This window comes from Pongo pygmaeus, chromosome 20 (genome assembly GCF_028885625.2).
Source record: "Pongo pygmaeus isolate AG05252 chromosome 20, NHGRI_mPonPyg2-v2.0_pri, whole genome shotgun sequence".
NCBI classification, from domain to species: Eukaryota; Metazoa; Chordata; class Mammalia; order Primates; family Hominidae; genus Pongo; species Pongo pygmaeus.
The window spans coordinates 25,935,811-25,963,310 of record NC_072393.2 but is presented as its reverse complement, the minus strand read 5'-3'; positions in this window follow the sequence as shown (position 1 = coordinate 25,963,310).

The window sequence follows — 27,500 nt, the reverse complement described above, 5'->3', positions numbered from 1 at the left end:
GTGTGAAGGTATTTCCTTTTCCAGCACAGGCCTGAAAGAGCTCCAAATGTCTACTTGCACACACTGCAAAAGGAGTGTTTCAAAACTGCTCTATCAAAAGGAAGGTTCAACTCTGTGAATTGAATGCACACATCATAAAGAAGTTTCTGACGATGCTTCTGTTTTGTTTTTATGTGAAGATATTTCCTTTACCCTGCAGAGGCTTCAAAGCGATCCAAGTATTCACTTGCAGATTTTGCAAAAAGAGTGTTTCAAAACTGCTCTAAAAAAAGGAAGGTTCAACTCTCTGAGTTGAATACACACATCACAAGGTGGTTTCGGAGATTGCTTCTGTATAGTTTTTATGAGAAGACATTTACTTTTCCAGTATAGGCTTCAAAGCGCTCCAAGTATCCACTTGCAGATGATACAAAACGAGTGTTTCAAAACTGCACTATCAGAAGGAAGGTTCAACTCTGTGAGTTGAATGCACACATCACAAGGAAGTTTCCGAGAATGCTTCTCTATCGTTTTTATGTGAAGATATTTCCTTTACCATCATAGGCCTCAAATCATTCCAACTATTCACTTGCAGATCCTCCAAAAAGAGTATTTCAAAACTCCTCTATCAAAAGGAAGGTTCAACTCTGTGAGTTCAATACACACATCACAAAGAGGTTTCTGAGAATGCTTCTTTCTACTTTTTGATTGAAGTTATTTCTTTTTTCAGCGTAGGCCTTAAAGCGCTCCAAATATCCACTTGCAGACTGTACAAAAAGACTGTTTCAGAACTGCTCCGCCAAAAGTAAGTTTAAAGTCTGTGTGATGAACGCACACATTGCAAAGTAGTTTCTGAGAATGCTTCTGTCTTGTTTTTATGTGAAGATATTTCCTTTTCCAGCAGAGGCCTCAAAGATATCCAAATGTCCACATGAAGATTCTTCAAAGAGAGGGTTTCAAAACTGCTCTATCAAAAGAAAGGTTCAACTCTGTGAGTTGAAAGCACACATCAAAAAGAAGTTTCTGGGAATGCATCTGTCTAGTTTTTATGTGAAGATATTTCCTTTTCCAGCATTGCGTCAAAGCGCTCTAAATCTCCAATGGAAGAGTCAATAAAAAGAGGGTTTCAAAACCGCTCTGCCAAAAGGAAGGTTCAACTCTGTGACTTGAATTCACTCGTAACAAATATGTTTCTGAGAATGCCTCTGTCTAGTTTTCATCTAAAAATATTTCCATTTCCCTCATAGGACTCAAAGCGCTCCAAATATCTAGTTGCATATACTACAAAAAGATTCTTTCAAAACCGCTCTATTCAAGGGAAGGTTCAACTCTGTGAGTTGAATGTAAACATCACAAAGCAGTTTGATAGAGTGCTTCCGCCTTGTTTTTACGTGAAAATATTTCCTTTTCCAGCATAGGCCTCAAAGCGCTCCAAATATCCACTTGCGGATTCTACAAAAAGAGTGTTTCAGAATTGCTCTATCAAAAGGAAGGTTCAACTCTGTGAGTGGAATGCACACATCACAAAGAAGTTTCTGAGAATGCTTCTGTCTAGTTTTCGTGTGAAGATCTTTTCTATTCCAGCACAGGCCTGAAAGAGCTGCAAATGTCTACTTGCACATTCTACAAAAAGAGTGTTTCAAAACTGCTCTATCAAAAGGAAGGTTAAACTCGCTGAGTTGAATGCACACATCACAAAAAAGTTTGTGAGAATGCTTCCTTCTAGTTTTTATGTGAAGTTGTTTCCTTTTCCAGCTTAGGCTTCGAAGTGCTCCAAATATCCACTTGCAGATTCTACAAAAAGAGTGTTCCCAAACTGCTCTCACAAAAGGACGGTTCAACTCTCCGAGTTGAATGCACAAATCCCAAGGAAGTTGCTGAGAATGCTTCTGTATAGTTTTTATGTGAAGATATTTCCTTTTCCAGCATAGGCTTCAAAGCGCTCCATATATCCACTTGCAGATTCTACAAAAAGAGTGTTTCAAAACTACTCTATCAAAAGAAATGTTTACATCTGTGAGTTGAAAGCACACATCACAAAGAAGTTTCTGAGAATGCTTCTGTGTAGTTTTTATGTGAAGATATTTCCTTTTCCAGCATATCGTCAAAGCACTAAAAATGTCCACTTGAAGATTCTACAAAAAGAGTGTTTCAAAACTGCCCTATCAAAACGAAGGTTCAACTCTGTGAGTTGAATGGACTCATAACAAATACGTTTCTGAGAATGCTTCTGTCTAGTTTTTATGTGAAGTTATTTCCTTTTCCAGCATAGGCCTCAAAGCCCTCCAAATGTCCACTTGAATATTCTACAAAAATCTTGTTTCAAAACCGCTCTCAGAAAAGGAAGATCCAACTCTGTGAGTTGAATGCACACATCACAAAGAAGCTTCTGAGCATGCTTCTGTCTAATTTTTATGTGAAGTTATTTCCTTTTCCAGCAAAGGCCTCAAAGCACTCCAAATGTACACTTGAATGCACTCATCACAAAGAAGTTTCTGAGAATGCTTCTCTCTACTTTTTATGTGAAGTTATTAGCTTTTCCAGCATAAGCCTCAAAGCGTTCCAAATATCCACTTGTAGCTTCCACAAAAAGACAGTTTCAAAACTGCTCTACCAAAAGGAAGTTTCAACTCCGCGAGTTGAATGCAGACATCACAAAGATGTTTCTGAGAATACTTCTGTCCCGTTCTTCTTTGAAGTTATATGATTTTCCAGCAGAGGTCTCAATCACTCCAAATATTCACTTGCAGATTTTACAAAAACAGTGTTTCAAAACTGCTCTAGCAAAAGGGATGTTCAACTTTGTGAGTTTAGCGCACACATCACAGAGAAGTTTTTGAGAATGCCTCTTTCTAGTTTTTATGTGAATATATTTCCTTTTCCAGCAGAGTCCTCAAAGCGCTCCCAAAATTCACTTGCAGATTCCACAAAAAGTGTGTTCCAAACCTGCTATATCAAAAGGAAGGTTCAACTCTGTGATTTGGAAGCACACATCACAAAGAAGTTTCTGATAATGTTTCTGTCAAGGTTTTATGTGAAGACATTTCCTTATATAGCATTGTCCTCAAAGCACTCCAAATATCCACCTGCAGATTCTACAAAAAGAGTGTTTCAAAACTGCTCTGTCAAAAGGCAGGTTCAACACTGTGAGTTTAATGCACACATCACAAAATAGTTTCTGAGAATGCTTCTGTCTCATTTTTATGCGAAGATATTTTCTTTTCTAGCATAGGCCTCAAAGCGCTCCAAATATCCACATGCAGATTCTACAATAAGAGTGTTTCAAAACTGTTCTATCAAAGGGAAGGTTCAACTCCGTGTTTTGAATGCATGCATCACAAAGAAGTTTCTGAGAATACTTCTGTCTAGTTTTTGTGTGAAGGTATTTCCTTTTCCAGCACAGGCCTGAAAGAGCTCCAAATGTCTACTTGCACACACTGCAAAAGGAGTGTTTCAAAACTGCTCTATCAAAAGGAAGGTTCAACTCTGTGAATTGAATGCACACATCATAAAGAAGTTTCTGACGATGCTTCTGTTTTGTTTTTATGTGAAGATATTTCCTTTACCCTGCAGAGGCTTCAAAGCGATCCAAGTATTCACTTGCAGATTTTGCAAAAAGAGTGTTTCAAAACTGCTCTAAAAAAAGGAAGGTTCAACTCTCTGAGTTGAATACACACATCACAAGGTGGTTTCGGAGATTGCTTCTGTATAGTTTTTATGAGAAGACATTTACTTTTCCAGTATAGGCTTCAAAGCGCTCCAAGTATCCACTTGCAGATGATACAAAACGAGTGTTTCAAAACTGCACTATCAGAAGGAAGGTTCAACTCTGTGAGTTGAATGCACACATCACAAGGAAGTTTCCGAGAATGCTTCTCTATCGTTTTTATGTGAAGATATTTCCTTTACCATCATAGGCCTCAAATCATTCCAACTATTCACTTGCAGATCCTCCAAAAAGAGTATTTCAAAACTCCTCTATCAAAAGGAAGGTTCAACTCTGTGAGTTCAATACACACATCACAAAGAGGTTTCTGAGAATGCTTCTTTCTACTTTTTGATTGAAGTTATTTCTTTTTTCAGCGTAGGCCTTAAAGCGCTCCAAATATCCACTTGCAGACTGTACAAAAAGACTGTTTCAGAACTGCTCCGCCAAAAGTAAGTTTAAAGTCTGTGTGATGAACGCACACATTGCAAAGTAGTTTCTGAGAATGCTTCTGTCTTGTTTTTATGTGAAGATATTTCCTTTTCCAGCAGAGGCCTCAAAGATATCCAAATGTCCACATGAAGATTCTTCAAAGAGAGGGTTTCAAAACTGCTCTATCAAAAGAAAGGTTCAACTCTGTGAGTTGAAAGCACACATCAAAAAGAAGTTTCTGGGAATGCATCTGTCTAGTTTTTATGTGAAGATATTTCCTTTTCCAGCATTGCGTCAAAGCGCTCTAAATCTCCAATGGAAGAGTCAATAAAAAGAGGGTTTCAAAACCGCTCTGCCAAAAGGAAGGTTCAACTCTGTGACTTGAATTCACTCGTAACAAATATGTTTCTGAGAATGCCTCTGTCTAGTTTTCATCTAAAAATATTTCCATTTCCCTCATAGGACTCAAAGCGCTCCAAATATCTAGTTGCATATACTACAAAAAGATTCTTTCAAAACCGCTCTATTCAAGGGAAGGTTCAACTCTGTGAGTTGAATGTAAACATCACAAAGCAGTTTGATAGAGTGCTTCCGCCTTGTTTTTACGTGAAAATATTTCCTTTTCCAGCATAGGCCTCAAAGCGCTCCAAATATCCACTTGCGGATTCTACAAAAAGAGTGTTTCAGAATTGCTCTATCAAAAGGAAGGTTCAACTCTGTGAGTGGAATGCACACATCACAAAGAAGTTTCTGAGAATGCTTCTGTCTAGTTTTCGTGTGAAGATCTTTTCTATTCCAGCACAGGCCTGAAAGAGCTGCAAATGTCTACTTGCACATTCTACAAAAAGAGTGTTTCAAAACTGCTCTATCAAAAGGAAGGTTAAACTCGCTGAGTTGAATGCACACATCACAAAAAAGTTTGTGAGAATGCTTCCTTCTAGTTTTTATGTGAAGTTGTTTCCTTTTCCAGCTTAGGCTTCAAAGTGCTCCAAATATCCACTTGCAGATTCTAGAAAAAGAGTGTTCCCAAACTGCTCTCACAAAAGGACGGTTCAACTCTCCGAGTTGAATGCGCAGATCCCAAGGAAGTTGCTGAGAATGCTTCTGTATAGTTTTTATGTGAAGATATTTCCTTTTCCAGCATAGGCTTCAAAGCGCTCCATATATCCACTTGCAGATTCTACAAAAAGAGTGTTTCAAAACTACTCTATCAAAAGAAATGTTTACATCTGTGAGTTGAAAGCACACATCACAAAGAAGTTTCTGAGAATGCTTCTGTGTAGTTTTTATGTGAAGATATTTCCTTTTCCAGCATATCGTCAAAGCACTAAAAATGTCCACTTGAAGATTCTACAAAAAGAGTGTTTCAAAACTGCCCTATCAAAACGAAGGTTCAACTCTGTGAGTTGAATGGACTCATAACAAATACGTTTCTGAGAATGCTTCTGTCTAGTTTTTATGTGAAGTTATTTCCTTTTCCAGCATAGGCCTCAAAGCCCTCCAAATGTCCACTTGAATATTCTACAAAAATCTTGTTTCAAAACCGCTCTCAGAAAAGGAAGATCCAACTCTGTGAGTTGAATGCACACATCACAAAGAAGCTTCTGAGCATGCTTCTGTCTAATTTTTATGTGAAGTTATTTCCTTTTCCAGCAAAGGCCTCAAAGCACTCCAAATGTACACTTGAATGCACTCATCACAAAGAAGTTTCTGAGAATGCTTCTCTCTACTTTTTATGTGAAGTTATTAGCTTTTCCAGCATAAGCCTCAAAGCGTTCCAAATATCCACTTGTAGCTTCCACAAAAAGACAGTTTCAAAACTGCTCTACCAAAAGGAAGTTTCAACTCCGCGAGTTGAATGCAGACATCACAAAGATGTTTCTGAGAATACTTCTGTCCCGTTCTTCTTTGAAGTTATATGATTTTCCAGCAGAGGTCTCAATCACTCCAAATATTCACTTGCAGATTTTACAAAAACAGTGTTTCAAAACTGCTCTAGCAAAAGGGATGTTCAACTTTGTGAGTTTAGCGCACACATCACAGAGAAGTTTTTGAGAATGCCTCTTTCTAGTTTTTATGTGAATATATTTCCTTTTCCAGCAGAGTCCTCAAAGCGCTCCCAAAATTCACTTGCAGATTCCACAAAAAGTGTGTTCCAAACCTGCTATATCAAAAGGAAGGTTCAACTCTGTGATTTGGAAGCACACATCACAAAGAAGTTTCTGATAATGTTTCTGTCAAGGTTTTATGTGAAGACATTTCCTTATATAGCATTGTCCTCAAAGCACTCCAAATATCCACCTGCAGATTCTACAAAAAGAGTGTTTCAAAACTGCTCTGTCAAAAGGCAGGTTCAACACTGTGAGTTTAATGCACACATCACAAAATAGTTTCTGAGAATGCTTCTGTCTCATTTTTATGCGAAGATATTTTCTTTTCTAGCATAGGCCTCAAAGCGCTCCAAATATCCACATGCAGATTCTACAATAAGAGTGTTTCAAAACTGTTCTATCAAAGGGAAGGTTCAACTCCGTGTTTTGAATGCATGCATCACAAAGAAGTTTCTGAGAATACTTCTGTCTAGTTTTTGTGTGAAGGTATTTCCTTTTCCAGCACAGGCCTGAAAGAGCTCCAAATGTCTACTTGCACACACTGCAAAAGGAGTGTTTCAAAACTGCTCTATCAAAAGGAAGGTTCAACTCTGTGAATTGAATGCACACATCATAAAGAAGTTTCTGACGATGCTTCTGTTTTGTTTTTATGTGAAGATATTTCCTTTACCCTGCAGAGGCTTCAAAGCGATCCAAGTATTCACTTGCAGATTTTGCAAAAAGAGTGTTTCAAAACTGCTCTAAAAAAAGGAAGGTTCAACTCTCTGAGTTGAATACACACATCACAAGGTGGTTTCGGAGATTGCTTCTGTATAGTTTTTATGAGAAGACATTTACTTTTCCAGTATAGGCTTCAAAGCGCTCCAAGTATCCACTTGCAGATGATACAAAACGAGTGTTTCAAAACTGCACTATCAGAAGGAAGGTTCAACTCTGTGAGTTGAATGCACACATCACAAGGAAGTTTCCGAGAATGCTTCTCTATCGTTTTTATGTGAAGATATTTCCTTTACCATCATAGGCCTCAAATCATTCCAACTATTCACTTGCAGATCCTCCAAAAAGAGTATTTCAAAACTCCTCTATCAAAAGGAAGGTTCAACTCTGTGAGTTCAATACACACATCACAAAGAGGTTTCTGAGAATGCTTCTTTCTACTTTTTGATTGAAGTTATTTCTTTTTTCAGCGTAGGCCTTAAAGCGCTCCAAATATCCACTTGCAGACTGTACAAAAAGACTGTTTCAGAACTGCTCCGCCAAAAGTAAGTTTAAAGTCTGTGTGATGAACGCACACATTGCAAAGTAGTTTCTGAGAATGCTTCTGTCTTGTTTTTATGTGAAGATATTTCCTTTTCCAGCAGAGGCCTCAAAGATATCCAAATGTCCACATGAAGATTCTTCAAAGAGAGGGTTTCAAAACTGCTCTATCAAAAGAAAGGTTCAACTCTGTGAGTTGAAAGCACACATCAAAAAGAAGTTTCTGGGAATGCATCTGTCTAGTTTTTATGTGAAGATATTTCCTTTTCCAGCATTGCGTCAAAGCGCTCTAAATCTCCAATGGAAGAGTCAATAAAAAGAGGGTTTCTAAACCGCTCTGCCAAAAGGAAGGTTCAACTCTGTGACTTGAATTCACTCGTAACAAATATGTTTCTGAGAATGCCTCTGTCTAGTTTTCATCTAAAAATATTTCCATTTCCCTCATAGGACTCAAAGCGCTCCAAATATCTAGTTGCATATACTACAAAAAGATTCTTTCAAAACCGCTCTATTCAAGGGAAGGTTCAACTCTGTGAGTTGAATGTAAACATCACAAAGCAGTTTGATAGAGTGCTTCCGCCTTGTTTTTACGTGAAAATATTTCCTTTTCCAGCATAGGCCTCAAAGCGCTCCAAATATCCACTTGCGGATTCTACAAAAAGAGTGTTTCAGAATTGCTCTATCAAAAGGAAGGTTCAACTCTGTGAGTGGAATGCACACATCACAAAGAAGTTTCTGAGAATGCTTCTGTCTAGTTTTCGTGTGAAGATCTTTTCTATTCCAGCACAGGCCTGAAAGAGCTGCAAATGTCTACTTGCACATTCTACAAAAAGAGTGTTTCAAAACTGCTCTATCAAAAGGAAGGTTAAACTCGCTGAGTTGAATGCACACATCACAAAAAAGTTTGTGAGAATGCTTCCTTCTAGTTTTTATGTGAAGTTGTTTCCTTTTCCAGCTTAGGCTTCAAAGTGCTCCAAATATCCACTTGCAGATTCTAGAAAAAGAGTGTTCCCAAACTGCTCTCACAAAAGGACGGTTCAACTCTCCGAGTTGAATGCACAGATCCCAAGGAAGTTGCTGAGAATGCTTCTGTATAGTTTTTATGTGAAGATATTTCCTTTTCCAGCATAGGCTTCAAAGCGCTCCATATATCCACTTGCAGATTCTACAAAAAGAGTGTTTCAAAACTACTCTATCAAAAGAAATGTTTACATCTGTGAGTTGAAAGCACACATCACAAAGAAGTTTCTGAGAATGCTTCTGTGTAGTTTTTATGTGAAGATATTTCCTTTTCCAGCATATCGTCAAAGCACTAAAAATGTCCACTTGAAGATTCTACAAAAAGAGTGTTTCAAAACTGCCCTATCAAAACGAAGGTTCAACTCTGTGAGTTGAATGGACTCATAACAAATACGTTTCTGAGAATGCTTCTGTCTAGTTTTTATGTGAAGTTATTTCCTTTTCCAGCATAGGCCTCAAAGCCCTCCAAATGTCCACTTGAATATTCTACAAAAATCTTGTTTCAAAACCGCTCTCAGAAAAGGAAGATCCAACTCTGTGAGTTGAATGCACACATCACAAAGAAGCTTCTGAGCATGCTTCTGTCTAATTTTTATGTGAAGTTATTTCCTTTTCCAGCAAAGGCCTCAAAGCACTCCAAATGTACACTTGAATGCACTCATCACAAAGAAGTTTCTGAGAATGCTTCTCTCTACTTTTTATGTGAAGTTATTAGCTTTTCCAGCATAAGCCTCAAAGCGTTCCAAATATCCACTTGTAGCTTCCACAAAAAGACAGTTTCAAAACTGCTCTACCAAAAGGAAGTTTCAACTCCGCGAGTTGAATGCAGACATCACAAAGATGTTTCTGAGAATACTTCTGTCCCGTTCTTCTTTGAAGTTATATGATTTTCCAGCAGAGGTCTCAATCACTCCAAATATTCACTTGCAGATTTTACAAAAACAGTGTTTCAAAACTGCTCTAGCAAAAGGGATGTTCAACTTTGTGAGTTTAGCGCACACATCACAGAGAAGTTTTTGAGAATGCCTCTTTCTAGTTTTTATGTGAATATATTTCCTTTTCCAGCAGAGTCCTCAAAGCGCTCCCAAAATTCACTTGCAGATTCCACAAAAAGTGTGTTCCAAACCTGCTATATCAAAAGGAAGGTTCAACTCTGTGATTTGGAAGCACACATCACAAAGAAGTTTCTGATAATGTTTCTGTCAAGGTTTTATGTGAAGACATTTCCTTATATAGCATTGTCCTCAAAGCACTCCAAATATCCACCTGCAGATTCTACAAAAAGAGTGTTTCAAAACTGCTCTGTCAAAAGGCAGGTTCAACACTGTGAGTTTAATGCACACATCACAAAATAGTTTCTGAGAATGCTTCTGTCTCATTTTTATGCGAAGATATTTTCTTTTCTAGCATAGGCCTCAAAGCGCTCCAAATATCCACATGCAGATTCTACAATAAGAGTGTTTCAAAACTGTTCTATCAAAGGGAAGGTTCAACTCCGTGTTTTGAATGCATGCATCACAAAGAAGTTTCTGAGAATACTTCTGTCTAGTTTTTGTGTGAAGGTATTTCCTTTTCCAGCACAGGCCTGAAAGAGCTCCAAATGTCTACTTGCACACACTACAAAAGGAGTGTTTCAAAACTGCTCTATCAAAAGGAAGGTTCAACTCTGTGAATTGAATGCACACATCATAAAGAAGTTTCTGACGATGCTTCTGTTTTGTTTTTATGTGAAGGTATTTCCTTTACCCTGCAGAGGCTTCAAAGCGATCCAAGTATTCACTTGCAGATTTTGCAAAAAGAGTGTTTCAAAACTGCTCTAAAAAAAGGAAGGTTCAACTCTCTGAGTTGAATACACACATCACAAGGTGGTTTCGGAGATTGCTTCTGTATAGTTTTTATGAGAAGACATTTACTTTTCCAGTATAGGCTTCAAAGCGCTCCAAGTATCCACTTGCAGATGATACAAAACGAGTGTTTCAAAACTGCACTATCAGAAGGAAGGTTCAACTCTGTGAGTTGAATGCACACATCACAAGGAAGTTTCCGAGAATGCTTCTCTATCGTTTTTATGTGAAGATATTTCCTTTACCATCATAGGCCTCAAATCATTCCAACTATTCACTTGCAGATCCTCCAAAAAGAGTATTTCAAAACTCCTCTATCAAAAGGAAGGTTCAACTCTGTGAGTTCAATACACACATCACAAAGAGGTTTCTGAGAATGCTTCTTTCTACTTTTTGATTGAAGTTATTTCTTTTTTCAGCGTAGGCCTTAAAGCGCTCCAAATATCCACTTGCAGACTGTACAAAAAGACTGTTTCAGAACTGCTCCGCCAAAAGTAAGTTTAAAGTCTGTGTGATGAACGCACACATTGCAAAGTAGTTTCTGAGAATGCTTCTGTCTTGTTTTTATGTGAAGATATTTCCTTTTCCAGCAGAGGCCTCAAAGATATCCAAATGTCCACATGAAGATTCTTCAAAGAGAGGGTTTCAAAACTGCTCTATCAAAAGAAAGGTTCAACTCTGTGAGTTGAAAGCACACATCAAAAAGAAGTTTCTGGGAATGCATCTGTCTAGTTTTTATGTGAAGATATTTCCTTTTCCAGCATTGCGTCAAAGCGCTCTAAATCTCCAATGGAAGAGTCAATAAAAAGAGGGTTTCAAAACCGCTCTGCCAAAAGGAAGGTTCAACTCTGTGACTTGAATTCACTCGTAACAAATATGTTTCTGAGAATGCCTCTGTCTAGTTTTCATCTAAAAATATTTCCATTTCCCTCATAGGACTCAAAGCGCTCCAAATATCTAGTTGCATATACTACAAAAAGATTCTTTCAAAACCGCTCTATTCAAGGGAAGGTTCAACTCTGTGAGTTGAATGTAAACATCACAAAGCAGTTTGATAGAGTGCTTCCGCCTTGTTTTTACGTGAAAATATTTCCTTTTCCAGCATAGGCCTCAAAGCGCTCCAAATATCCACTTGCGGATTCTACAAAAAGAGTGTTTCAGAATTGCTCTATCAAAAGGAAGGTTCAACTCTGTGAGTGGAATGCACACATCACAAAGAAGTTTCTGAGAATGCTTCTGTCTAGTTTTCGTGTGAAGATCTTTTCTATTCCAGCACAGGCCTGAAAGAGCTGCAAATGTCTACTTGCACATTCTACAAAAAGAGTGTTTCAAAACTGCTCTATCAAAAGGAAGGTTAAACTCGCTGAGTTGAATGCACACATCACAAAAAAGTTTGTGAGAATGCTTCCTTCTAGTTTTTATGTGAAGTTGTTTCCTTTTCCAGCTTAGGCTTCGAAGTGCTCCAAATATCCACTTGCAGATTCTACAAAAAGAGTGTTCCCAAACTGCTCTCACAAAAGGACGGTTCAACTCTCCGAGTTGAATGCACAGATCACAAGGAAGTTGCTGAGAATGCTTCTGTATAGTTTTTATGTGAAGATATTTCCTTTTCCAGCATAGGCTTCAAAGCGCTCCATATATCCACTTGCAGATTCTACAAAAAGAGTGTTTCAAAACTACTCTATCAAAAGAAATGTTTACATCTGTGAGTTGAAAGCACACATCACAAAGAAGTTTCTGAGAATGCTTCTGTGTAGTTTTTATGTGAAGATATTTCCTTTTCCAGCATATCGTCAAAGCACTAAAAATGTCCACTTGAAGATTCTACAAAAAGAGTGTTTCAAAACTGCCCTATCAAAACGAAGGTTCAACTCTGTGAGTTGAATGGACTCATAACAAATACGTTTCTGAGAATGCTTCTGTCTAGTTTTTATGTGAAGTTATTTCCTTTTCCAGCATAGGCCTCAAAGCCCTCCAAATGTCCACTTGAATATTCTACAAAAATCTTGTTTCAAAACCGCTCTCAGAAAAGGAAGATCCAACTCTGTGAGTTGAATGCACACATCACAAAGAAGCTTCTGAGCATGCTTCTGTCTAATTTTTATGTGAAGTTATTTCCTTTTCCAGCAAAGGCCTCAAAGCACTCCAAATGTACACTTGAATGCACTCATCACAAAGAAGTTTCTGAGAATGCTTCTCTCTACTTTTTATGTGAAGTTATTAGCTTTTCCAGCATAAGCCTCAAAGCGTTCCAAATATCCACTTGTAGCTTCCACAAAAAGACAGTTTCAAAACTGCTCTACCAAAAGGAAGTTTCAACTCCGCGAGTTGAATGCAGACATCACAAAGATGTTTCTGAGAATACTTCTGTCCCGTTCTTCTTTGAAGTTATATGATTTTCCAGCAGAGGTCTCAATCACTCCAAATATTCACTTGCAGATTTTACAAAAACAGTGTTTCAAAACTGCTCTAGCAAAAGGGATGTTCAACTTTGTGAGTTTAGCGCACACATCACAGAGAAGTTTTTGAGAATGCCTCTTTCTAGTTTTTATGTGAATATATTTCCTTTTCCAGCAGAGTCCTCAAAGCGCTCCCAAAATTCACTTGCAGATTCCACAAAAAGTGTGTTCCAAACCTGCTATATCAAAAGGAAGGTTCAACTCTGTGATTTGGAAGCACACATCACAAAGAAGTTTCTGATAATGTTTCTGTCAAGGTTTTATGTGAAGACATTTCCTTATATAGCATTGTCCTCAAAGCACTCCAAATATCCACCTGCAGATTCTACAAAAAGAGTGTTTCAAAACTGCTCTGTCAAAAGGCAGGTTCAACACTGTGAGTTTAATGCACACATCACAAAATAGTTTCTGAGAATGCTTCTGTCTCATTTTTATGCGAAGATATTTTCTTTTCTAGCATAGGCCTCAAAGCGCTCCAAATATCCACATGCAGATTCTACAATAAGAGTGTTTCAAAACTGTTCTATCAAAGGGAAGGTTCAACTCCGTGTTTTGAATGCATGCATCACAAAGAAGTTTCTGAGAATACTTCTGTCTAGTTTTTGTGTGAAGGTATTTCCTTTTCCAGCACAGGCCTGAAAGAGCTCCAAATGTCTACTTGCACACACTGCAAAAGGAGTGTTTCAAAACTGCTCTATCAAAAGGAAGGTTCAACTCTGTGAATTGAATGCACACATCATAAAGAAGTTTCTGACGATGCTTCTGTTTTGTTTTTATGTGAAGATATTTCCTTTACCCTGCAGAGGCTTCAAAGCGATCCAAGTATTCACTTGCAGATTTTGCAAAAAGAGTGTTTCAAAACTGCTCTAAAAAAAGGAAGGTTCAACTCTCTGAGTTGAATACACACATCACAAGGTGGTTTCGGAGATTGCTTCTGTATAGTTTTTATGAGAAGACATTTACTTTTCCAGTATAGGCTTCAAAGCGCTCCAAGTATCCACTTGCAGATGATACAAAACGAGTGTTTCAAAACTGCACTATCAGAAGGAAGGTTCAACTCTGTGAGTTTAATGCACACATCACAAGGAAGTTTCCGAGAATGCTTCTCTATCGTTTTTATGTGAAGATATTTCCTTTACCATCATAGGCCTCAAATCATTCCAACTATTCACTTGCAGATCCTACAAAAAGAGTATTTCAAAACTCCTCTATCAAAAGGAAGGTTCAACTCTGTGAGTTCAATACACACATCACAAAGAGGTTTCTGAGAATGCTTCTTTCTACTTTTTGATTGAAGTTATTTCTTTTTTCAGCGTAGGCCTTAAAACGCTCCAAATATCCACTTGCAGACTGTACAAAAAGACTGTTTCAGAACTGCTCCGCCAAAAGTAAGTTTAAAGTCTGTGTGTTGAACGCACACATTGCAAAGTAGTTTCTGAGAATGCTTCTGTCTTGTTTTTATGTGAAGATATTTCCTTTTCCAGCATAGGCCTCAAAGATATCCAAATGTCCACATGAAGATTCTTCAAAGAGAGGGTTTCAAAACTGCTCTATCAAGAGAAAGGTTCAACTCTGTGAGTTGAAAGCACACATCAAAAAGAAGTTTCTGGGAATGCATCTGTCTAGTTTTTATGTGAAGATATTTCCTTTTCCAGCATTGCGTCAAAGCGCCCTAAATCTCCAATGGAAGAGTCAATAAAAAGAGGGTTTCAAAACCGCTCTGCCAAAAGGAAGGTTCAACTCTGTGACTTGAATTCACTCGTAACAAATATGTTTCTGAGAATGCCTCTGTCTAGTTTTCATCTAAAAATAATTCCATTTCCCTCATAGGACTCAAAGCGCTCCAAATATCTAGTTGCACATACTACAAAAAGATTCTTTCAAAACCGCTCTATTCAAGGGAAGGTTCAACTCTGTGAGTTGAATGTAAACATCACAAAGAAGTTTGATAGAGTGCTTCCGCCTTGTTTTTACGTGAAAATATTTGCTTTTCCAGCATAGGCCTCAAAGCGCTCCAAATATCCACTTGCGGATTCTACAAAAAGAGTGTTTCAGAATTGCTCTATCAAAAGGAAGGTTCAACTCTGTGAGTGGAATGCACACATCACAAAGAAGTTTCTGAGAATTCTTCTGTCTAGTTTTCCTGTGAAGATCTTTTCTATTCCAGCACAGGCCTGAAAGAGCTCCAAATGTCTACTTGCACATTCTACAAAAAGAGTGTTTCAAAACTGCTCTATCAAAAGTAAGGTTAAACTCGCTGAGTTGAATGCACACATCACAAAAAAGTTTGTGAGAATGCTTCCTTCTAGTTTTTATGTGAAGTTGTTTCCTTTTCCAGCTTAGGCTTCAAAGTGCTCCAAATATCCACTTGCAGATTCTACAAAAAGAGTGTTCCCAAACTGCTCTCACAAAAGGACGGTTCAACTCTCCGAGTTGAATGCACAAATCCCAAGGAAGTTGCTGAGAATGCTTCTGTATAGTTTTTATGTGAAGATATTTCCTTTTCCAGCATAGGCTTCAAACCGCTCCATATATCCACTTGCAGATTCTACAAAAAGAGTGTTTCAAAACTACTCGATCAAAAGAAATGTTTACATCTGTGAGTTGAAAGCACACATCACAAAGAAGTTTCTGAGAATGCTTCTGTGTAGTTTTTATGTGAAGATATTTCCTTTTCCAGCATATCGTCAAAGCACTAAAAATGTCCACTTGAAGATTCTACAAAAAGAGTGTTTCAAAACTGCCCTATCAAAACGAAGGTTCAACTCTGTGAGTTGAATGGACTCATAACAAATACGTTTCTGAGAATGCTTCTGTCTAGTTTTTATGTGAAGTTATTTCCTTTTCCAGCATAGGCCTCAAAGCCCTCCAAATGTCCACTTGAATATTCTACAAAAATCTTGTTTCAAAACCGCTCTAAGAAAAGGAAGATCCAACTCTGTGAGTTGAATGCACACATCACAAAGACGCTTCTGAGCATGCTTCTGTCTAATTTTTATGTGAAGTTATTTCCTTTTCCAGCAAAGGCCTCAAAGCACTCCAAATGTACACTTGAATGCACTCATCACAAAGAAGTTTCTGAGAATGCTTCTCTCTACTTTTTATGTGAAGTTATTAGCTTTTCCAGCATAAGCCTCAAAGCGTTCCAAATATCCACTTGTAGCTTCCACAAAAAGACAGTTTCAAAACTGCTCTACCAAAAGGAAGTTTCAACTCCGCGAGTTGAATGCAGACATCACAAAGATGTTTCTGAGAATACTTCTGTCCCGTTCTTATTTGAAGTTATATGATTTTCCAGCAGAGGTCTCAATCACTCCAAATATTCACTTGCAGATTTTACAAAAACAGTGTTTCAAAACTGCTCTAGCAAAAGGGATGTTCAACTTTGTGAGTTTAGCGCACACATCACAGAGAAGTTTTTGAGAATGAATCTTTCTAGTTTTTATGTGAATATATTTCCTTTTCCAGCAGAGTCCTCAAAGCGCTCCCAAAATTCACTTGCAGATTCCACAAAAAGTGTGTTCCAAACCTGCTATATCAAAAGGAAGGTTCAACTCTGTGATTTGGAAGCACACATCACAAAGAAGTTTCTGATAATGTTTCTGTCAAGGTTTTATATGAAGACATTTCCTTATATAGCATTGTCCTCAAAGCACTCCAAATATCCACCTGCAGATTCTACAAAAAGAGTGTTTCAAAACTGCTCTGTCAAAAGGCAGGTTCAACACTGTGAGTTTAATGCACACATCACAAAATAGTTTCTGAGAATGCTTCTGTCTCATTTTTATGCGAAGATATTTTCTTTTCTAGCATAGGCCTCAAAGCGCTCCAAATATCCACATGCAGATTCTACAATAAGAGTGTTTCAAAACTGTTCTATCAAAGGGAAGGTTCAACTCCGTGTTTTGAATGCATGCATCACAAAGAAGTTTCTGAGAATACTTCTGTCTAGTTTTTGTGTGAAGGTATTTCCTTTTCCAGCACAGGCCTGAAAGAGCTCCAAATGTCTACTTGCACACACTGCAAAAGGAGTGTTTCAAAAGTGCTCTATCAAAAGGAAGGTTCAACTCTGTGAATTGAATGCACACATCATAAAGAAGTTTCTGACTATGCTTCTGTTTTGTTTTTATGTGAAGATATTTCCTTTACCCTGCAGAGGCTTCAAAGCGATCCAAGTATTCACTTGCAGATTTTGCAAAAAGAGTGTTTCAAAACTGCTCTAAAAAAAGGAAGGTTCAACTCTCTGAGTTGAATACACACATCACAAGGTGGTTTCGGAGATTGCTTCTGTATAGTTTTTATGAGAAGACATTTACTTTTCCAGTATAGGCTTCAAAGCGCTCCAAGTATCCACTTGCAGATGATACAAAACGAGTGTTTCAAAACTGCACTATCAGAAGGAAGGTTCAACTCTGTGAGTTGAATGCACACATCACAAGGAAGTTTCCGAGAATGCTTCTCTATCGTTTTTATGTGAAGATATTTCCTTTACCATCATAGGCCTCAAATCATTCCAACTATTCACTTGCAGATCCTCCAAAAAGAGTATTTCAAAACTCCTCTATCAAAAGGAAGGTTCAACTCTGTGAGTTCAATACACACATCACAAAGAGGTTTCTGAGAATGCTTCTTTCTACTTTTTGATTGAAGTTATTTCTTTTTTCAGCGTAGGCCTTAAAGCGCTCCAAATATCCACTTGCAGACTGTACAAAAAGACTGTTTCAGAACTGCTCCGCCAAAAGTAAGTTTAAAGTCTGTGTGATGAACGCACACATTGCAAAGTAGTTTCTGAGAATGCTTCTGTCTTGTTTTTATGTGAAGATATTTCCTTTTCCAGCAGAGGCCTCAAAGATATCCAAATGTCCACATGAAGATTCTTCAAAGAGAGGGTTTCAAAACTGCTCTATCAAAAGAAAGGTTCAACTCTGTGAGTTGAAAGCACACATCAAAAAGAAGTTTCTGGGAATGCATCTGTCTAGTTTTTATGTGAAGATATTTCCTTTTCCAGCATTGCGTCAAAGCGCTCTAAATCTCCAATGGAAGAGTCAATAAAAAGAGGGTTTCAAAACCGCTCTGCCAAAAGGAAGGTTCAACTCTGTGACTTGAATTCACTCGTAACAAATATGTTTCTGAGAATGCCTCTGTCTAGTTTTCATCTAAAAATATTTCCATTTCCCTCATAGGACTCAAAGCGCTCCAAATATCTAGTTGCATATACTACAAAAAGATTCTTTCAAAACCGCTCTATTCAAGGGAAGGTTCAACTCTGTGAGTTGAATGTAAACATCACAAAGCAGTTTGATAGAGTGCTTCCGCCTTGTTTTTACGTGAAAATATTTCATTTTCCAGCATAGGCCTCAAAGCGCTCCAAATATCCACTTGCGGATTCTACAAAAAGAGTGTTTCAGAATTGCTCTATCAAAAGGAAGGTTCAACTCTGTGAGTGGAATGCACACATCACAAAGAAGTTTCTGAGAATGCTTCTGTCTAGTTTTCGTGTGAAGATCTTTTCTATTCCAGCACAGGCCTGAAAGAGCTGCAAATGTCTACTTGCACATTCTACAAAAAGAGTGTTTCAAAACTGCTCTATCAAAAGGAAGGTTAAACTCGCTGAGTTGAATGCACACATCACAAAAAAGTTTGTGAGAATGCTTCCTTCTAGTTTTTATGTGAAGTTGTTTCCTTTTACAGCTTAGGCTTCAAAGTGCTCCAAATATCCACTTGCAGATTCTAGAAAAAGAGTGTTCCCAAACTGCTCTCACAAAAGGACGGTTCAACTCTCCGAGTTGAATGCACAGATCCCAAGGAAGTTGCTGAGAATGCTTCTGTATAGTTTTTATGTGAAGATATTTCCTTTTCCAGCATAGGCTTCAAAGCGCTCCATATATCCACTTGCAGATTCTACAAAAAGAGTGTTTCAAAACTACTCTATCAAAAGAAATGTTTACATCTGTGAGTTGAAAGCACACATCACAAAGAAGTTTCTGAGAATGCTTCTGTGTAGTTTTTATGTGAAGATATTTCCTTTTCCAGCATATCGTCAAAGCACTAAAAATGTCCACTTGAAGATTCTACAAAAAGAGTGTTTCAAAACTGCCCTATCAAAACGAAGGTTCAACTCTGTGAGTTGAATGGACTCATAACAAATACGTTTCTGAGAATGCTTCTGTCTAGTTTTTATGTGAAGTTATTTCCTTTTCCAGCATAGGCCTCAAAGCCCTCCAAATGTCCACTTGAATATTCTACAAAAATCTTGTTTCAAAACCGCTCTCAGAAAAGGAAGATCCAACTCTGTGAGTTGAATGCACACATCACAAAGAAGCTTCTGAGCATGCTTCTGTCTAATTTTTATGTGAAGTTATTTCCTTTTCCAGCAAAGGCCTCAAAGCACTCCAAATGTACACTTGAATGCACTCATCACAAAGAAGTTTCTGAGAATGCTTCTCTCTACTTTTTATGTGAAGTTATTAGCTTTTCCAGCATAAGCCTCAAAGCGTTCCAAATATCCACTTGTAGCTTCCACAAAAAGACAGTTTCAAAACTGCTCTACCAAAAGGAAGTTTCAACTCCGCGAGTTGAATGCAGACATCACAAAGATGTTTCTGAGAATACTTCTGTCCCGTTCTTCTTTGAAGTTATATGATTTTCCAGCAGAGGTCTCAATCACTCCAAATATTCACTTGCAGATTTTACAAAAACAGTGTTTCAAAACTGCTCTAGCAAAAGGGATGTTCAACTTTGTGAGTTTAGCGCACACATCACAGAGAAGTTTTTGAGAATGCCTCTTTCTAGTTTTTATGTGAATATATTTCCTTTTCCAGCAGAGTCCTCAAAGCGCTCCCAAAATTCACTTGCAGATTCCACAAAAAGTGTGTTCCAAACCTGCTATATCAAAAGGAAGGTTCAACTCTGTGATTTGGAAGCACACATCACAAAGAAGTTTCTGATAATGTTTCTGTCTAGGTTTGATGTGAAGACATTTCCTTATATAGCATTGTCCTCAAAGCACTCCAAATATCCACCTGCAGATTCTACAAAAAGAGTGTTTCAAAACCGCTCTGTCAAAAGGCAGGTTCAACACTGTGAGTTTAACGCACACATCACAAAAAAGTTTCTGAGAATGCTTCTGTCTCATTTTTATGCGAAGATATTTTCTTTTCTAGCATAGGCCTCAAAGCGCTCCAAATATCCACATGCAGATTCTACAATAAGAGTGTTTCAAAACTGTTCTATCAAAAGGAAGGTTCAACTCCGTGTTTTGAATGCATGCATCACAAAGACGTTTCTGAGAATACTTCTGTCTAGTTTTTGTGTGAAGATATTTCCTTTTCCAGCACAGGCCTGAAAGAGCTCCAAATGTCTACTTGCACACACTACAAAAGGAGTGTTTCAAAACTGCTCTATCAAAAGGAAGGTTCAACTCTGTGAATTGAATGCACACATCATAAAGAAGTTTCTGACGATGCTTCTGTTTTGTTTTTATGTGAAGATATTTCCTTTACCCTGCAGAGGCTTCAAAGCGATCCAAGTATTCACTTGCAGATTTTGCAAAAAGAGTGTTTCAAAACTGCTCTAAAAAAAGGAAGGTTCAACTCTCTGAGTTGAATACACACATCACAAGGTGGTTTCGGAGATTGCTTCTGTATAGTTTTTATGAGAAGACATTTACTTTTCCAGTATAGGCTTCAAAGCGCTCCAAGTATCCACTTGCAGATGATACAAAACGAGTGTTTCAAAACTGCACTATCAGAAGGAAGGTTCAACTCTGTGAGTTGAATGCACACATCACAAGGAAGTTTCCGAGAATGCTTCTCTATCGTTTTTATGTGAAGATATTTCCTTTACCATCATAGGCCTCAAATCATTCCAACTATTCACTTGCAGATCCTACAAAAAGAGTATTTCAAAACTCCTCTATCAAAAGGAAGGTTCAACTCTGTGAGTTCAATACACACATCACAAAGAGGTTTCTGAGAATGCTTCTTTCTACTTTTTGATTGAAGTTATTTCTTTTTTCAGCGTAGGCCTTAAAGCGCTCCAAATATCCACTTGCAGACTGTACAAAAAGACTGTTTCAGAACTGCTCCGCCAAAAGTAAGTTTAAAGTCTGTGTGATGAACGCACACATTGCAAAGTAGTTTCTGAGAATGCTTCTGTCTTGTTTTTATGTGAAGATATTTCCTTTTCCAGCAGAGGCCTCAAAGATATCCAAATGTCCACATGAAGATTCTTCAAAGAGAGGGTTTCAAAACTGCTCTATCAAAAGAAAGGTTCAACTCTGTGAGTTGAAAGCACACATCAAAAAGAAGTTTCTGGGAATGCATCTGTCTAGTTTTTATGTGAAGATATTTCCTTTTCCAGCATTGCGTCAAAGCGCTCTAAATCTCCAATGGAAGAGTCAATAAAAAGAGGGTTTCAAAACCGCTCTGCCAAAAGGAAGGTTCAACTCTGTGACTTGAATTCACTCGTAACAAATATGTTTCTGAGAATGCCTCTGTCTAGTTTTCATCTAAAAATATTTCCATTTCCCTCATAGGACTCAAAGCGCTCCAAATATCTAGTTGCATATACTACAAAAAGATTCTTTCAAAACCGCTCTATTCAAGGGAAGGTTCAACTCTGTGAGTTGAATGTAAACATCACAAAGCAGTTTGATAGAGTGCTTCCGCCTTGTTTTTACGTGAAAATATTTCCTTTTCCAGCATAGGCCTCAAAGCGCTCCAAATATCCACTTGCGGATTCTACAAAAAGAGTGTTTCAGAATTGCTCTATCAAAAGGAAGGTTCAACTCTGTGAGTGGAATGCACACATCACAAAGAAGTTTCTGAGAATGCTTCTGTCTAGTTTTCGTGTGAAGATCTTTTCTATTCCAGCACAGGCCTGAAAGAGCTGCAAATGTCTACTTGCACATTCTACAAAAAGAGTGTTTCAAAACTGCTCTATCAAAAGGAAGGTTAAACTCGCTGAGTTGAATGCACACATCACGAAAAAGTTTGTGAGAATGCTTCCTTCTAGTTTTTATGTGAAGTTGTTTCCTTTTCCAGCTTAGGCTTCGAAGTGCTCCAAATATCCACTTGCAGATTCTACAAAAAGAGTGTTCCCAAACTGCTCTCACAAAAGGACGGTTCAACTCTCCGAGTTGAATGCACAGATCCCAAGGAAGTTGCTGAGAATGCTTCTGTATAGTTTTTATGTGAAGATATTTCCTTTTCCAGCATAGGCTTCAAAGCGCTCCATATATCCACTTGCAGATTCTACAAAAAGAGTGTTTCAAAACTACTCTATCAAAAGAAATGTTTACATCTGTGAGTTGAAAGCACACATCACAAAGAAGTTTCTGAGAATGCTTCTGTGTAGTTTTTATGTGAAGATATTTCCTTTTCCAGCATATCGTCAAAGCACTAAAAATGTCCACTTGAAGATTCTACAAAAAGAGTGTTTCAAAACTGCCCTATCAAAACGAAGGTTCAACTCTGTGAGTTGAATGGACTCATAACAAATACGTTTCTGAGAATGCTTCTGTCTAGTTTTTATGTGAAGTTATTTCCTTTTCCAGCATAGGCCTCAAAGCCCTCCAAATGTCCACTTGAATATTCTACAAAAATATTGTTTCAAAACCGCTCTAAGAAAAGGAAGATCCAACTCTGTGAGTTGAATGCACACATCACAAAGAAGTTTCTGAGCATGCTTCTGTCTAATTTTTATGTGAAGTGATTTCCTTTTCCAGCAAAGGCCTCAAAGCACTCCAAATGTACACTTGAATGCACTCATCACAAAGAAGTTTCTGAGAATGCTTCTCTCTACTTTTTATGTGAAGTTATTAGCTTTTCCAGCATAAGCCTCAAAGCCTTCCAAATATCCACTTGTAGCTTCCACAAAAAGACAGTTTCAAAACTGCTCTACCAAAAGGAAGTTTCAACTCCGCGAGTTGAATGCAGACATCACAACGATGTTTCTGAGAATACTTCTGTCCCGTTCTTATTTGAAGTTATATGATTTTCCAGCAGAGGTCTCAATCACTCCAAATATTCACTTGCAGATTTTACAAAAACAGTGTTTCAAAACTGCTCTAGCAAAAGGGATGTTCAACTTTGTGAGTTTAGCGCACACATCACAGAGAAGTTTTTGAGAATGCCTCTTTCTAGTTTTTATGTGAATATATTTCCTTTTCCAGCAGAGTCCTCAAAGCGCTCCCAAAATTCACTTGCAGATTCCACAAAAAGTGTGTTCCAAACCTGCTATATCAAAAGGAAGGTTCAACTCTGTGATTTGGAAGCACACATCACAAAGAAGTTTCTGATAATGTTTCTGTCAAGGTTTTATGTGAAGACATTTCCTTATATAGCATTGTCCTCAAAGCACTCCAAATATCCACCTGCAGATTCTACAAAAAGAGTGTTTCAAAACTGCTCTGTCAAAAGGCAGGTTCAACACTGTGAGTTTAATGCACACATCACAAAATAGTTTCTGAGAATGCTTCTGTCTCATTTTTATGCGAAGATATTTTCTTTTCTAGCATAGGCCTCAAAGCGCTCCAAATATCCACATGCAGATTCTACAATAAGAGTGTTTCAAAACTGTTCTATCAAAGGGAAGGTTCAACTCCGTGTTTTGAATGCATGCATCACAAAGAAGTTTCTGAGAATACTTCTGTCTAGTTTTTGTGTGAAGGTATTTCCTTTTCCAGCACAGGCCTGAAAGAGCTCCAAATGTCTACTTGCACACACTGCAAAAGGAGTGTTTCAAAACTGCTCTATCAAAAGGAAGGTTCAACTCTGTGAATTGAATGCACACATCATAAAGAAGTTTCTGACGATGCTTCTGTTTTGTTTTTATGTGAAGATATTTCCTTTACCCTGCAGAGGCTTCAAAGCGATCCAAGTATTCACTTGCAGATTTTGCAAAAAGAGTGTTTCAAAACTGCTCTAAAAAAAGGAAGGTTCAACTCTCTGAGTTGAATACACACATCACAAGGTGGTTTCGGAGATTGCTTCTGTATAGTTTTTATGAGAAGACATTTACTTTTCCAGTATAGGCTTCAAAGCGCTCCAAGTATCCACTTGCAGATGATACAAAACGAGTGTTTCAAAACTGCACTATCAGAAGGAAGGTTCAACTCTGTGAGTTGAATGCACACATCACAAGGAAGTTTCCGAGAATGCTTCTCTATCGTTTTTATGTGAAGATATTTCCTTTACCATCATAGGCCTCAAATCATTCCAACTATTCACTTGCAGATCCTACAAAAAGAGTATTTCAAAACTCCTCTATCAAAAGGAAGGTTCAACTCTGTGAGTTCAATACACACATCACAAAGAGGTTTCTGAGAATGCTTCTTTCTACTTTTTGATTGAAGTTATTTCTTTTTTCAGCGTAGGCCTTAAAACGCTCCAAATATCCACTTGCAGACTGTACAAAAAGACTGTTTCAGAACTGCTCCGCCAAAAGTAAGTTTAAAGTCTGTGTGTTGAACGCACACATTGCAAAGTAGTTTCTGAGAATGCTTCTGTCTTGTTTTTATGTGAAGATATTTCCTTTTCCAGCATAGGCCTCAAAGATATCCAAATGTCCACATGAAGATTCTTCAAAGAGAGGGTTTCAAAACTGCTCTATCAAGAGAAAGGTTCAACTCTGTGAGTTGAAAGCACACATCAAAAAGAAGTTTCTGGGAATGCATCTGTCTAGTTTTTATGTGAAGATATTTCCTTTTCCAGCATTGCGTCAAAGCGCCCTAAATCTCCAATGGAAGAGTCAATAAAAAGAGGGTTTCAAAACCGCTCTGCCAAAAGGAAGGTTCAACTCTGTGACTTGAATTCACTCGTAACAAATATGTTTCTGAGAATGCCTCTGTCTAGTTTTCATCTAAAAATAATTCCATTTCCCTCATAGGACTCAAAGCGCTCCAAATATCTAGTTGCACATACTACAAAAAGATTCTTTCAAAACCGCTCTATTCAAGGGAAGGTTCAACTCTGTGAGTTGAATGTAAACATCACAAAGAAGTTTGATAGAGTGCTTCCGCCTTGTTTTTACGTGAAAATATTTGCTTTTCCAGCATAGGCCTCAAAGCGCTCCAAATATCCACTTGCGGATTCTACAAAAAGAGTGTTTCAGAATTGCTCTATCAAAAGGAAGGTTCAACTCTGTGAGTGGAATGCACACATCACAAAGAAGTTTCTGAGAATTCTTCTGTCTAGTTTTCCTGTGAAGATCTTTTCTATTCCAGCACAGGCCTGAAAGAGCTCCAAATGTCTACTTGCACATTCTACAAAAAGAGTGTTTCAAAACTGCTCTATCAAAAGTAAGGTTAAACTCGCTGAGTTGAATGCACACATCACAAAAAAGTTTGTGAGAATGCTTCCTTCTAGTTTTTATGTGAAGTTGTTTCCTTTTCCAGCTTAGGCTTCAAAGTGCTCCAAATATCCACTTGCAGATTCTACAAAAAGAGTGTTCCCAAACTGCTCTCACAAAAGGACGGTTCAACTCTCCGAGTTGAATGCACAAATCCCAAGGAAGTTGCTGAGAATGCTTCTGTATAGTTTTTATGTGAAGATATTTCCTTTTCCAGCATAGGCTTCAAACCGCTCCATATATCCACTTGCAGATTCTACAAAAAGAGTGTTTCAAAACTACTCGATCAAAAGAAATGTTTACATCTGTGAGTTGAAAGCACACATCACAAAGAAGTTTCTGAGAATGCTTCTGTGTAGTTTTTATGTGAAGATATTTCCTTTTCCAGCATATCGTCAAAGCACTAAAAATGTCCACTTGAAGATTCTACAAAAAGAGTGTTTCAAAACTGCCCTATCAAAACGAAGGTTCAACTCTGTGAGTTGAATGGACTCATAACAAATACGTTTCTGAGAATGCTTCTGTCTAGTTTTTATGTGAAGTTATTTCCTTTTCCAGCATAGGCCTCAAAGCCCTCCAAATGTCCACTTGAATATTCTACAAAAATCTTGTTTCAAAACCGCTCTAAGAAAAGGAAGATCCAACTCTGTGAGTTGAATGCACACATCACAAAGACGCTTCTGAGCATGCTTCTGTCTAATTTTTATGTGAAGTTATTTCCTTTTCCAGCAAAGGCCTCAAAGCACTCCAAATGTACACTTGAATGCACTCATCACAAAGAAGTTTCTGAGAATGCTTCTCTCTACTTTTTATGTGAAGTTATTAGCTTTTCCAGCATAAGCCTCAAAGCGTTCCAAATATCCACTTGTAGCTTCCACAAAAAGACAGTTTCAAAACTGCTCTACCAAAAGGAAGTTTCAACTCCGCGAGTTGAATGCAGACATCACAAAGATGTTTCTGAGAATACTTCTGTCCCGTTCTTATTTGAAGTTATATGATTTTCCAGCAGAGGTCTCAATCACTCCAAATATTCACTTGCAGATTTTACAAAAACAGTGTTTCAAAACTGCTCTAGCAAAAGGGATGTTCAACTTTGTGAGTTTAGCGCACACATCACAGAGAAGTTTTTGAGAATGAATCTTTCTAGTTTTTATGTGAATATATTTCCTTTTCCAGCAGAGTCCTCAAAGCGCTCCCAAAATTCACTTGCAGATTCCACAAAAAGTGTGTTCCAAACCTGCTATATCAAAAGGAAGGTTCAACTCTGTGATTTGGAAGCACACATCACAAAGAAGTTTCTGATAATGTTTCTGTCAAGGTTTTATATGAAGACATTTCCTTATATAGCATTGTCCTCAAAGCACTCCAAATATCCACCTGCAGATTCTACAAAAAGAGTGTTTCAAAACTGCTCTGTCAAAAGGCAGGTTCAAAACTGTGAGTTTAATGCACACATCACAAAATAGTTTCTGAGAATGCTTCTGTCTCATTTTTATGCGAAGATATTTTCTTTTCTAGCATAGGCCTCAAAGCGCTCCAAATATCCACATGCAGATTCTACAATAAGAGTGTTTCAAAACTGTTCTATCAAAGGGAAGGTTCAACTCCGTGTTTTGAATGCATGCATCACAAAGAAGTTTCTGAGAATACTTCTGTCTAGTTTTTGTGTGAAGGTATTTCCTTTTCCAGCACAGGCCTGAAAGAGCTCCAAATGTCTACTTGCACACACTGCAAAAGGAGTGTTTCAAAAGTGCTCTATCAAAAGGAAGGTTCAACTCTGTGAATTGAATGCACACATCATAAAGAAGTTTCTGACTATGCTTCTGTTTTGTTTTTATGTGAAGATATTTCCTTTACCCTGCAGAGGCTTCAAAGCGATCCAAGTATTCACTTGCAGATTTTGCAAAAAGAGTGTTTCAAAACTGCTCTAAAAAAAGGAAGGTTCAACTCTCTGAGTTGAATACACACATCACAAGGTGGTTTCGGAGATTGCTTCTGTATAGTTTTTATGAGAAGACATTTACTTTTCCAGTATAGGCTTCAAAGCGCTCCAAGTATCCACTTGCAGATGATACAAAACGAGTGTTTCAAAACTGCACTATCAGAAGGAAGGTTCAACTCTGTGAGTTGAATGCACACATCACAAGGAAGTTTCCGAGAATGCTTCTCTATCGTTTTTATGTGAAGATATTTCCTTTACCATCATAGGCCTCAAATCATTCCAACTATTCACTTGCAGATCCTCCAAAAAGAGTATTTCAAAACTCCTCTATCAAAAGGAAGGTTCAACTCTGTGAGTTCAATACACACATCACAAAGAGGTTTCTGAGAATGCTTCTTT